Below are 14265 nucleotides of genomic sequence, written 5' to 3' on the forward strand. Positions count from 1 at the left end.
ACCGCTCAAATCAAGATGACTTGGCTACATTTCAGGGTTCCCGTGATCGGGAAAAGCAGCAATATTTCCACGTACCAGACTGATACTCACATTGAGTCCATTTTAGGCCACACTTACCCCTTTTTGCTGCACAGGGAGTCATTCGTTCTTCTAGTAGGCTGTGCTTTTAACAAGAGAGGTATATCAGAGGGGATGTTTGCTTTTCTTTTCTCTTGCCTTTTTTCGGGACAGCACACGGAAAACCTTTCTGCTTTATAACAGACTGCTCCTTCAGCAAGTTTTCACATCACTTAACTCCTCTTCAGATCTTCAGTGCCATACCAGCTCAGGGAGCTCACCAAGGCCAATGCAAAACATGGCAGCTGGCAAACCAGGTGCTGCTGGAGAGGTACATCCTGCTTCCACAGCATTTTTGGTCCCAAGTCCTTCTCAAGAAGCAAGCACGGTCAGGTAAGGGGGGTGTTTGGGCTGGGCTTGAAACACCCGTTCAATCCCTGTGCCAACCTGCTGAGGACATAGCCGATGCACCAGGAACTGCAGACAAAACCCACCAGGACTGCATTCCTCACTTGCAGGCAGGCGGTTTTGGAAACCCTTCCACCAATCCCCAGCACCACACCATAGCCTCGGGAGCCACCCAGGCCTGTGGCTTTTACCCACTTTCCAGAAAAGCCTCAAAGTTCCCCAAAATTCCCCCAGCCCAGAGCACTGGGACACTGTGTGGACAACACGCCATGAGGTGCCAAATGGTTGACAAATTATTCCAATTAATACTCCCCCAGCATCTCCTGCGACGGAGAGGTGTTTGAACCTTGGTGGTCTTGGCCCAGGGCCAGCTGAGGTGATTAAATCACGCCTCCCTCTGCTCTCCCTTTGCAGTTCCAATTGCATGTGAAATTGCTCCTCACCTCCCTGCGCACCCAGCTGTGTCCTGGCTGCCCGCACAGGGTTAAAAACCACTGCCGCAAGCTACAGCTCCAGGCCACTGGTCCACAGCCCCATGTCCTGTTCTTGCTCCTCCAGCAAGCTGTGAGGAGGCAGTAGTCACATCTGGCTTCTCCCTCTGCACGTTCTTCCTTTCACCCAAAATTTGTTGGTGTGGGCAGTGGAGCAGGTCTGGGTTCTCTGCTCCGCTCCCCAGTCTGGGGCACCAAGACCCAGGTTTCACCGGGCAGGCAGTGACACTGCTCCATCCCATGCAGAGGGACCAGCGCCTGTCCCCCTTTCTCATGTGTTCCCCTCCCAGCAAACAAGGCAAAGCAAAAACAAACACTACAGACCATTAGGGCTTCATGCCCAGCGAGGGTTGCAGGACAGAAGGTCACCAGAGGGACCGCAGGGCCACTTTGCTACCCAAGCTGGTGCTCCCCAGGCCAAATACTCCCAGCAGCCCTCACCAGCAGCTCCGAGATGTCAAACCTGGGGTACAAAAGGGCCCTGGTTTCACAATATCCTAGAAAAGCTGGTCCCTGTCCCCCTTGGCTCCTGCTGTGCTCCTCTTGGGGAGCGATTTCTTGGGGGCTCGGCACAGCCTCCAGTCACCCCAAATTGAGGGGACAGTGGGAACAATCACTGGTGGAGGGGGCCGTCCCTCCCTCCCCACCGCCGATGCACTCTACACCATGGCACTAATCCCACATTAATATGCTCACGGAAACAGCCGATGTAATGAAAAAGCCCATTCACAAGGAGATAATTATATTACAAAACTATACAAAACTATTTTAAATCAATGAGATCGAAGATGGATTGGGGGGGGGAGTGGAGGGGTGCTGGGGACAGGCTGCCATCATGCCAGGTGTCCTACCCACTGTCTGGCCACATCCAAGGGCTGGACTCCCTTGCTCCGGAGGGCAGGGGATCCCCAAGCCTTCTGCGCCAGGGGCTGGGCAAACCGACGGTGAAAAATACCGAAGAAAAGCAAACTGTGGACCAGAAGAGCACGGCCTCAGAGCCAGCGGGGGACTGTCAGCATGGCTTTTGGTGCCCCAGCTCTCAGAACAGGTGGCAGCTCGCTCCAAATTCACCACCTCCCAGAGATGGTGGATGGCAACTTTCATTTAAAATCACTTGCAAAACTCATCCCAGCTTGAGGGCACAACCCAGGAGATGGACTAGAAGCTGAGAAACAGCCACCTGGTTTTCAAAACAGCACTGTCACACCCACCGTTGTCTCCCACGTGGCCACACGGTGTGGACAAGACCAAGCAGGGGCAGATGATGCCAAGATGTGCTCTGCAGCAGGGACAAAACGAGGACAACCCTCCTCCCGCCCTAACAGAAGAGGACCCAGGGCCATGGACAAAGTCGTCACCTCCGGTGCAACAACCAATTCAGCCTCAAAGAGAAACCGTAGTTGCACAGGAAACAACTTAAAAGGAAAAATAACTAGAAAAAGGGGAAACCCTAGAACCAAAGGAACCCCTACAACACACGCCCTCCCCCTCCCCTCCTCCTTTTGCGCCTTGTTCTCTCTCTCCTTTCCCCGTCCGGGTTTAATTTGACACCTTGAGCTTTGGTAACGAGGTGGGGAGAGAAGAGCCACAGCAGAATTCATTAGGCTGAGCACTGCAGGGCCCACTCTCGGCACGCTAATGACATCGGAGGATAGGGAAACGAGACAGCCGCCACGCTGGATGAAATAAACATGAGCACTGTCAGCCCTGACAGCAAAAGGGACAAAATAAGGCAGGTAGAGACCTTTCCCCAGCCTTGCAATGCAAAGCGACAGCTTTCAAAGCCCCCAGCCCCTGGATCCCCCTCTGCCCTCTGCTTGGGAAAGGAGAGGGTGGCTGAGGAGGGGATGAAAAAGAAAAGAAGCTATTAAACCACCCTTCCCACCATTAAACCACCCTTTCCTGGGCACTTGCACTCCTTCAGTCCTCTTCCACAGCAGGAGGAACCTGTGCCACGTCCTTCCAGCCAACCGGCACGATCCCAGACTCCATACAGCTGCTCCCAGGGTGGGGGCTTGGGGGATACTATCTTTGCCTGGGGTACACCTCTCCCTCCCTCAAACAGCACAGGGAAGGGGGAAGCAGGGCGAGACAAATATTGTACAAGTCTCCCTGGCTCATCACACCAGTGAACAAGCCAGAGAAGACCAAGCTCCAGTGTGCCACGAGGCTGATGTGCAGCACAGGGGCATGTGTGCAGGCACAGGCAGCGTTCCTGGCATGCCACAGTGCTATACCAACCTGCCACCATGGCTCTGGCACAACTTCTGCCAACACTCACAGTTGTCTCTGATTCTGGAAATACCCAGGCAGCCAGCAACATGTTACTTTGCTCGCTTGCAAAACTTCAACCTAAGTCCATGAGTACCCAGGTATGTCAGTCCTACTGAAACAACAGCGTTTAAAGGGCAATATGCAAGTTGCAAAGATCAGGAAAACTGCAGGCTCTAGGAGAAACCTATCTACATCAGCTTACCTGTTTTGATGCTGGACTGCAGGGACACCAGACCAGGATGTCCCAGCCTGCTTCCCTCGCAGGATGTGGGCCTGCAGGACCATCAGGCAATGCTGAGGTCTTGCACTGTGCCTAAAACACAGGATGATGGTTGCAGGACTGCTTCCCACCAGCAAGGAGCTGGAGCGCAGCTGCCCAGGCTCCGTCTCTGACACAGCCCCCTGCACAGCACTGCCTCTCCTCCATCTCCAAACACCACTTCCAGCACCCTCCTCACCCAGCTCCCAGTTCCCTCTCCTGAAGGTACTCTTCAGGAGGATGAGGCTCTTCGTTATCATAGGGCTACTCCAAGCCGCACAGGTCAGAGAAGCAGGCGTTACTTGCAGTGCATCAGGAAGAGCCACGTGGGCTTTAAGAAACCAGTTCTTGGGAAGGACAGGGCCACTGAACTGACCTGCCTAGCGTTAATTCTGCCTGATGTCGCACTGAGCTCAGGGCCCAGCACAGCTCTCCTTCAGGCCTCGCTCTGCCACCCCTTCACCACTTCATCAGCCAGTGCAACAGCCAGGTCAGACTTTCCTTCAACACCCCTGATGCTTTGCAAGGTGAAACACCTCTCAACCCAAGAGCAACTGCCATCACAAACAGACTTTTCTTTTCCTCCAAAACACTGACTTGCCCCATCCCTCCATTAAGGGAAGAGACTTCTTCCCACGTGCACCAACACACAGCACAAGAGCTCACTCATCTGCTTGATGCCAGGCAGATCACTTGGGTTGACAGATGCTCGCTTCCCATTACAAATTTGATTTTTCTGCTTGGGTTTGGGGGCAAGTTTTTCTGGCTGGGCAAAGTTTCCAGAAGGCTCTTTTACAGCATCTTCACTTCAGTGCTTTTAGTGCTCCCAGTTGTTGGCTCTTCTCCCAGGACACAGCAGCATGCAGGAGGGAAGGGCACACAAGGGAAAAAAGGCAAACTTCTGGAGCACAAGAGCCCCGAGTACTACTCCTGTGTCGGCCCTTGGCCTGTACCAAATCTGAACAAGTCACACGTACACACCTGCCTCAGTTTCCCCACCTATTAAAACAGCTGAATCCTCAGGCCCTTTTTCTCCTCCTATTCTGAGCAAAGGATGGCACTCACTGACATATGCACTGCTAGATTTGCTGCGTCTTCACCACCCTGATTTTCACCCCAGCAAAGAACCCCACACATTGATGGGAATACGGGACCCATCATATGGTTTAAATGACCCAAGGCTGTTTCCCAAAGTCCACTCAAAGGCCAGGAACACTTCCAGGCTCAGCCATTCACACTCTGCTCCATCCTCTGCTTTTATTCCCTCCCCCAGTTCCCCCAAGCATCCCTTGAAAGCGAATGGCAATTGAGTTCGTAAGTCCCTATTCATCAAGGAAATTAATTCCTTATGCATAATTCATTTCTTTTGTCAACTTTTTTTTTCCCCAAATGCTCCCAAATGCATCAAGAGTGGAAGCAGCAATGGGAGAATGGGAACGCAAGAGGCTGAGGGGGGGGAAGAAACAGCCTCGCTATAAGCTGACCAGCCTACACCCTGCACCAGCCCATCACTCCAACCCCTAGCACACAAGCTGTCCCATAAGATGTCTGAGCAGGAGGGAGGCCATCACAGAGTTTGAGCTACCAATGAGCAGTGAGTTTGCTGGTGGGACAGAGACGACCTGTGGGCTGAAAGTTTGTGCTATGTCTATGTTGTTGCCTATGCTTGGAGGTAATCAAGCTGAGGATGGTCTCGCGGTAGTTGAGCAGCCTCTCAAGTGACCACTGAGAGGCCAAAGAGTGGTCCAGGGCTGGCATGGAGCAGGGGCACCACGGCACCCAGGAGACCAGAAATCCCTCCAGTTTTGAAGGCATAAAATCACAGCGCCCTGGTCCCTGAACCAAAGAGAATGGCAGCCTCCAATTAGGCTTTCTGTCCTCCTCTATCATAGCAGGTTATGCCGGCCTTGTGCTGCACTGGATGGACATGTCCTTCAACAGCTATCCTCTCTGGGTCCAGAGCGAGCTATCCAGCCTTTACCATACGTCTTGCCTGTAAGGAGCCATCCCCCCGTCTGGGTTATTTATGGAGGAGAGCTCTGGAGCTGTGTCAGAGCCCTGCTGACTGCAGAAGCTTTGCAGATACGTTTACCTTATTGCAAGCACAAGTCTGGAAGGAGGCCTGGAGGTAACACTCACACCTTGTCAACTCTTGGAAGGACAAGCCAGGAAGATAAGCCCAGTTGCAAGAGGAAGAGTTGGCTGGAGATGAGCCACGCTTGCGCTTAGAGAGGACTCCGAACCCCCAGTTTATCCCAGCGTCAGGATGCACCCAGGCCACCAGCAGCGCCCAGTCTTTTATTTCCCTGCAGCTCTCACAGGAAAGCAGGATTGGAGCATCTCTCCCTGCCAGCTCCACCTCGCTCCTTCCCAAGGCAAGGAGACCCTATCTCGCCCCAGCATCAGCACAGCCAAGCTCAGACACAGGGACACCACTGCTGAAACTCAGATTGGAAGCACTGGGGCCCCATGCAATGCTGTAGCCCCAGCAGAACGCTGCCGGTCCCAGCAGGATCAGGTGCAACAGCAGCCTGGGTAACAGCGCTCAGTTTACCACTGACCTATCGACATTTACGTTTGCATGCAGCTGGTAAACCGCCTTCAGATACATGACCAAAAAAGACTGTGGCACTTGGCCCATGCTGCTAATCCCCAAACTTGAGGAGAAGTTCACACGCAGCACTTACACCCACGTACCATCACTTCCCACCCTGCAAGCTGGGAAGCCCCATATAAATAAAGCTTAATTGCTGCTACTCCGACACAGCACATGCAGGCAAAGCACGCGGTAGCCAAACAAACAGCAAAGCCTTGGGATTTCCCAACTCCTCCGCAGACCAGACCCTCCAGACGATGTTCAACCAAAGTCAACAGGACCATCACCTTACCTGCAAACCTGGCATCTTTCATGACTGAATTTCTCGCTCTGCTAGGGAGAGGAATGCATTTGTATAGCAAACGAAATCGTTTGCTGCTTCTGTGCTCATGACTCTCAGTGGCACTAAAGAAAAGGGGAAAATTAAGCGATGTGCTGAGATACCACTACCATCTCTGACTCTCTGCAGAGGGGACACAGCCCTGGCTGCATCCTGTCCCAGCCCACAGAGCAAAAAGCAGCGGTTCGTGCTGTTCCCTGTACTAAATTTGGACAGTAAGTAACGCCACCTTGTCACGGGGGTACAGAGAGCATTTGCAACGCCCCATTTAACTGCACTGTACTTCTATCCACAGGCTTCATCAGCATATTTCAGCAGCGCCTTGATGGATGAAGATAGATGGGAGAACATCATCCTTGGTGAAATCACTGTTTTATCAAGGTTAAACCATCCTCACACTGCACCACCTCCCTTTGTTGCTTCATTTCCAATCACAAAATTAGCAGCAGACGTAATGCGCATTTGTACGGACCCCGTTCCTCCCTCTCCAGCTCAGCTCTCCCTTCTGTGGGGTGGGGAAGGATGGGAGACCTCTTCCATCTCCATGCCTAAGCCCCTCCAGCTCTGTGGGCTCTGGGGACCCAATGAAACCCAAAATCCACATGGATTTCATTAAGTTGCCTCTGTGGCACGAAGGGCTGGTGAAAATGCAGCTACATTGACCATCAGGGCTCTCCAACAGCTCCTGCTAAAGCCAAAGGACCACCAGCCTATCTCCTTTCACCTCGGCACCGCACATCCGCTGGGACTTTTCTGTGGGCTGAAAGCTAAAGTCATGGTGAGCAGAGGGCAAGGAAGGAAAGCAGAAGGCAGGTAAGCTTTTGGTGGAGCCAGATGGCCTCATGGTAAAGGTACCAAGGGGAACAGGACGCAGAAGGGCAGCAGCACAATAAATGACCTTTCTCCATTGTGAGACTGGCTGGATGCGGATGGGAAAGCCTGGGCAATTCAAGGAAAAGGGCATCAGAGCCAGGGAGGGAGGGGAAGGGCTTTTATCTCCAGGTCAGAAGTTCAACCCCAGCCCAGGTCAGCAGCGACAGAAAGCTGTTGCCTTCTGACACCTCTCCAGCAGCCAGCTGGGCAGGTTGATGGATGTCCCCGCAGCTCCCAGCCCCAGCACTCCCCGTGTCCCCACCTGGTAGGCCAGGCACGTCTCCTTCCAGCTCCTCCCAAGAGCCATGCCCTCCAGACTCAGGGGACGTGGCTCACCACAGCTGTGCTGAGCCACTGCGCAGAGCCAGGTCCCTCTGCAAATCCCAAGCACGCTTAGAAGCTCTATCAAACGCCTCCCTTCCACGGAGCCCCTCTGCCAAGGAAGGCTTGACCCCCTGCCTTGTTTCACCAAAAAGGCCTTGAGCACCGTCCCTGGTGGATCACCTTGAATCACCCCATTTTTCCAAGATCAGACATCATACGCTCGCTGTGGAGAAGACCTTGTGCAGGGTCAACAAGGTCCCAATGTGTCTTAGGCAAAATCATGAGATGAGGAGCCCTTGTGACTCAGAGCGCCCATCCCGCTGGAAACCATCGATCGCAGGGCCCCCAAGTCACTTTGACCCAGATTTCAGAGACCTTTCGGGGCTGAGTCACTCCCTGCCCAGAGGCAAGGCCCCAGCAGAGAGCACCTGTTATCCCTGCGGCCGCGAGCCAGGCACTCGCTGGAGGAACATGATCCTGGTGGCTCGGGAATATATAAGGACAGACATCCAAGGTGGGCAGCATGCAGCTTTTAAACAGCCCGCAGGACCCCTCTCTGTAGCCCCAGGCTCCTAAATACCTTTTAAAAAAATCTGTCCCCCCTTTATAGCACTGTTTGTCTCCACAGGGTGCTATTAAGTTACAAGAATATCTCCGGGCCCAGGGCCAGCTGCCGTGTTGTGTGGTCCCCATTAAACACAGATGGGTCGGACTGCCTCCTGCGGGGAGACCTGCTCCAGCCGTGGCTTTGCATCCCCGTCATGAAAAAGTCAGCTTTGGCAACCAGGCTTTCTATCTAGCCCATCACTCCTGGCCTACATGTTGCATAGGCCCCCTTGGCACTTTTCAACCAAGGCTGAATGGTGTTTTGCACCAAAAGAAAAGGGTAAGATGGCATGCAAGATCATTGTCTTTGCAGTTGGGGAAACTGAGGCACAGGCAACCTTGAGGGGCCAGCTCAAGCTCATGAAATGCAGCACTGACCAGCCAGATTGCTGCGTAGCCGCCTCCCCCTTCCCTCTCCCCTCCACCCCAGCTCCTCCTACACATCCTTTGGACCAGCTCCAGACACAGCCAACCCAGCGGGTCAGGTCCGTGGGGGCTGCCAGCCCTCCCCTCCTCCTCCTCTAACGGGATCTCTCCTTTGCTCTTTCACTAGCAGGCAAAAGCATCCCTGATATGCAGCTGAGCAGCCAAGTGACCCTAGCAGGCAGTGACCCAGGAGAAGGTCACTTATCGAGTCCTGCTGCGCTATCTCCTGCCTCCGAAATTACCCTGGCTGCTGGGGGGGAGCTGACGCCCTAAGGGGGTTGTGGGTACCATGCACACACATGGATACCCACAAACTTTCCGGGAGAGGCAGCTGGTTTCACACCCCAGCTCCTTCAGGGATGCTTCCCCAAGCCAACAGCACCCAGTTGCCGGCAGGAGCAAGGCAAGCCTTGCCCTGGCTCCCCCCACCCCCGCCCATTCCTGCCATGCCCTTCCTGGTGCGGGCAGCTCTGGAGTTCGCAGGTACCATCACAAGCCCGGTGGAGCAGGATCTCGGGACAAGATGCTCGCAGGGAAGTTTCCTCTGAGCTCAGCGTGCAGCGGTTGGCTTGCACTCCAAAGCACCGCAGTTTATAGCCCTTATAAAAACATTTATATAGAAACTGCCCGTTCCTATGCATATAAGGCCAATGCCTTCAGACTTGGGCAGGCACCAACACCATATTCAGGCGCAGGGAATAACCCGGCTTCCCAGTGAGCCGAGCACATCCAAAGCTGGACAGAAACCAGCCAGCATCTCCGAAAACCTCTTCAAGAGCTATATATGGATTTTGGAGCCCAGTCCCAGTTCACCCTGGGAGAAGAGGCCAGGAGGGCTGTGCTGACCAGCACTCAAGACACAGCTACAGAAACACGCTACCAGAAAACTAAAGAAAGGGTTTACAGCAGTAAAAAGAAAAGCAAAAGGTGGAAGTCTCCTTCACTTCACCCCATCCCTAGCGCAGAGAGGTAAATGACAGCACGGATTAAACAGATGCAGCTTATGCTAGATCCTCCAACAAAACAAGAGCAAGACTTTCTGCAGTATAAATATGTAATTAAAAAGCACAGCTCTTGGTAACAGTACTGCAGCAGCAGACATTCACAGCAGCCCAGATCTGGCTTAACGTGAGACACCGAGGTTGGAAAACACTCAGCACCTGAACCTTTCAGGTTCCTTGCAAGGATCCCAATCCACGCCTGGTAGGCAGGACCAGTTCCCTGTCATCCATTTCATACTGGTTGCCTCCAAATCTCCTTGGGCATCCCACTGGGGGGAACGGAACATCTTCTCTCAGTTGCTACTTCATACGCTACCACCAAGGAGGTGCCTTCTTCCTCAGTTTCCCCAGGACCCAAACAAAGCGCTCACTCCCATGGCCATCCCAGCCTGGCACAGAGCCATCCCCATAGCAAACTTGCCCCCTCCTCCCAGTAACAACCAGTTTATTCCAGACTCGTGCAGCTTTCATTAGGAGTTCACAGATCATACTTGCCCCAAACTTCTCCGCCAGCCCTCACCCGAGCTGTCCTCTGCCACAGAGGTGGCAGCACCTCAACCACAGGACAGTTGGGCATCTGTCAAAAGCAAGGACACTCTGCAAAGCTTTGCTGTCTCATGGGCACATCCACTTCCAAGACTCAGACATTTGGACTTCAGTTCCTGGAGACAATTAAGAGAAATAAATCTGGTTGCTTTAGCCCCAGCACTGGAGGGGGGAATGATTTTCCCTAGTGCTAAAGGAGGTGCTTTTCCTTACATATATATCAGCTGAGATGATGTCCAGGCAGAACATTAAATTAGCCAGCCTCTATTAATTACAGCACTTCTATAGCTCTTCCCATCTTCCAAGTGCTTTACAAACAGCATTAATTCCTGCACATGTTATCTCCTTTCCAAAAACCTCCCTGAAGAGTTGGCAAAGCCCTGCAGCCTGGAGCAGCCTTGGAGTGAGTGGTCTCCACCCAGCCTCGTGGTCCCCCGCATGAATCCAGGCTCCCAACTGCGCCTTTGCTCAAGACCATTGTTTGGAGCTGGAGCGGGAGCCTGGCTAATTTACGAGTCATCAAAGGGGCCAGGACTCCCCAGCGAGGTCTGTCCCCGGCTGGTCTCCCACAGGCTGGGCCTTACTGCTGTCCTCCCACCCCTGAGGGCTGCTGGCACTCCAGCGCCAGCATCTTTGCCTCCCCCTCTGCCTCCCCTCTCTCCCCAGCTGGAGAATTTCTTCCACCATTAAAATTAACAAGGTGGGTTTGCAGAGATGAGTTTGCTACAGAACCCCTCCTGTTCCTGGAGTTTGGGGTTGTTTTTAAATTGAGTTGCAGTCCTGTAAGTGCAAAGTTATACCAAGCATCATTTACTTTACTGCTGAGCAATGAGGAGCAGGGAGAGAAGCAGAGCGCTCCCCTCCTGGCATGCCGTAAAGCACCCGGAGCACACAGGCACGCAGATGCTGCCTGCAGTTCTCCTCTGCTCCAGTCCGGCAGCGCTCCCTGTGCCAAGAGCTACAGCCTGGAAAATGGCACTTGTGCTAAAGTGCCCACATTAATCAAATCTTCATTCACACCAGCACAGAGAGAGAGGGAAAGGGAGAGAGATCCCACCAGCTCCCCAAGCCCAGCCTTCAGTCCACCCAGGCTAGGAAGAAGCGTGGTCCAGTACTGTGCCAGCCGGCAGCCTCCTCACGATGCACCACAACAGCAGAAAAGGGCAGTGAAAGCCCCCACGTTTCAGCTTTCACAGACCTAAGGGTTCCCAGGAAGAAAGGAGAAATTACAACTTTCCAAACTACGTTTAGCAACATGGGCGAACAGGACCTATGGCAGAAAAGGGACACGGAATTCGTAGCAAAATCACCAAGCTGTGCTCTGCCCCGAGACACTGACTGCAACTTTAACTGGATACCATCACTGGGACCACCAATCCACCATCCACAGCATTCTATGGAGACAAGCTTGGCAATATTTGGACACCATGTGTTGGACCCCCTGGGGCAAGGAACCCACGAGAGAGATTGCTAGACTTAGGGCTAACCCTAACACCATCCAAATAGAGGGCAACTCAGCCACTATCGTCAGTAACAGAATGGATGTTAACCACATCAGCACCAACTTCATACTGGGAGACCTAACACCAGACTGTCTCCTAACACCCCAAGTCAGCAGGCTGGAATATATGGACAGATATGTATGGACTGACCCCTTCTCCAGCACTGCAACATGAGCATTCTTGTCAGTTATTCTTCTAATCTGTTCTTGGACACTCATCACAAAGGTGAGTCTACCACCTCCGCAGGTAGATTTACACGTGTACACACAACCTGAAGAAGAGGTTGCTTGAACGCTGCATTTGTTACTACTTCTCCCCTGGCTTTTGGTCTTTTATTAACTCCTTCAAGTCTGTAAAGCAGGAGTATGTTTGCTGTCCTCTTTGGACTAAAGAGAGCAAGCACCACCTTGATTTTAGTCTGTCCAAGAGTCTAACTCCCATACGCTCCCATCTAGGAGACTGTAAGACAAAGTCTTGTGCAAGCTTATACAGCTACCTGTGGCACTGGAAAAAAGTCCAATATAGATCATTCAAACCCCAAGCGTGCTCTGCCGGGTATATCAGGGAAAAAAGCACTGAACAGAAAGTGCAAAAACGGGAGGGTAGAGGAGGCATTCCCCTCCATCACATTTTAATAACCCAAGGTTGCAAGGACAGGAATCACAGAATCCTGAGGAAGAGCTCTTCAAACTACATTGAGCTTGGAGCAGCAGCATCATGACCTTCAGCAGTTTTCTGCTTATCGGAGAGGAAATGAACACAACATGCTCCAGTTTCTGCATTTTTCTGTTCCCCACAGACCCTCTGGACAACCAGACAAGACAGACCTAATGCTCAAAGGGAAAGTCAGCTGGAGTGCAGCCCCACCAAGATCTTAAGCCAGACCTTAGATCAGACCTACCCTTTCCCTGCTGCAAAGCTATGTCAGGAAACGGTACCCTGGCCACAAGAAATGAACCGTGAATCTTAGCAAAACTCCACCACCCTACACGTGTCAGACACTCATGGCTTCAGCATCCCTGCACGAGAAATGGGAAGACACACTACAGATATGTTGGGACCTCACCCTCCCACCATCAACAGCTGGTTTCAGCCCTTCTCCCCTCCACCCTGTTATGGGGTCTAGGGCACGGGGCAGCACCACAAAGCAGGGCAAGGTCTCCTCCAGGCTTTAGTTACAAAGCAGCCTGGTGTCCAACCCACAACAGTGGCAGGCGGTGCTCAGCAGCCCGTCCCCTCTGAAGCTGTCACCTTCCAGCTCCATGGCAAGCCAGCCGAGACAGCCACAAGCTTCTCCAAGCAATGTGTGCCACAACACCTTTGCTCAGCACTCAGAAGTGAGAGGAGGGAGAAGGATAGTCTATCCAAAGCCACTTTCCAACCAGCCTTAATAAGTTAATGCAGAAATCTTCCCAAAGAGTCTAGCTATAGGAGACACTGGTCTCCACTGAATCAAGATCTGTTATGTTGTAATATAATAGATGTAAATTAAAACAGAAAATCTATCATGCCTCTAATGTAGCCTGATAGCTGAGCGTGTGGATCCGTACAAGCAGAAGCACAGAGAGGAAGGGTGATATATGGCGAAGCTGGATGGAGGGTGAAAAGCGTGGCGAGACGAGCCGGAGAATGGTGCAGCCCGCTCTACGCTCCTCAGACCCAAGGGCAAGAGAGGAATAAATGTTGATTAGTGTTGATTTTGTCCGACGAACGCTTGTCGAGTGACAGTTGGACTAAGCTGCTCTGAAAGAGAAGCATTAATCTTGGTCTGGTTTAAGTAGAGTATATTAATTTGTGTCATTTTTACTAAGTCGCACTGAGAAAGGCTTCTTACTGCTTTGCATCTGACTGCTTTGGTGGTTTAGCCTACTTTATTTTTTTTTCCTCCCTTTTTCCCTCCTTCCCCCTTTTAAACAGATACGGCGGCAGCAGCAACATATTCAAATAGCTCAGCAGGAGAGCGGGGGACCAAACGCTTCGCTCCTGGATTAAGAAAATAAACTCCCAGGGTGTTGGCATAGCAACAGCATTTCAGATGAACTGCTATATATTCCATGATTAATAAATTAACATTTTTTTCATATGGTTGTTCCTCCTTTTCTTTCCCTCCTTCCGATGGCAGGAAGGAGAGCAGGAGGGGGGATGAGCAGTGCACAGGGGAGGCTGGCGCCAATGTCCCCACGAGCTGGGGACGGGGCTTTGCCCAAGCAAGGTGATAGGGTCTCCTTTCCTCTCCGTGCGCTATCCTACAAAAAGTGCAGGAATAGGACAGGGACGTGACACCCCATGGGTTGGGGCCAAGGAGACATGGGCCTCAGGTGGATGGGGATGGAGATGCAGCACAGCCAGAGGAGGCAGGCACAGGGGGAGGGGGCAGGCAGGACACCGCCACAGGCAGGGCTGGAGGTGCTGCCAGTGCTGAGATGAGGCCAGTTTACTCCCCTTTTAGGGCTGAATAACCCCAGCTGGCCAAGGAATACGCACACTCTCACTGTGGAGGAGGCAGTGGTGGCAGGCAGCAGCACCAGCAGGCATCGCCTGTGCTGCTGGTCCTGGCTCAGT

The 14265-nt window shown here is 52.7% G+C and overlaps 1 protein-coding gene across 1 annotated transcript in view; it reads right to left on the minus strand.

Moving 5' to 3' along the window:
* The window catches only part of PBX1 (pre-B-cell leukemia homeobox 1), a 185488-nt gene that overhangs the window by 76304 nt on the left and 94919 nt on the right, over window positions 1–14265 (minus strand). The gene's annotated exons all lie outside the window — the stretch shown is intronic.

The sequence above is a fragment of the Charadrius vociferus genome, unplaced genomic scaffold, assembly GCF_000708025.1.
Source record: "Charadrius vociferus isolate BGI_N301 unplaced genomic scaffold, ASM70802v2 scaffold39, whole genome shotgun sequence".
Lineage (NCBI taxonomy): Eukaryota > Metazoa > Chordata > Aves > Charadriiformes > Charadriidae > Charadrius > Charadrius vociferus.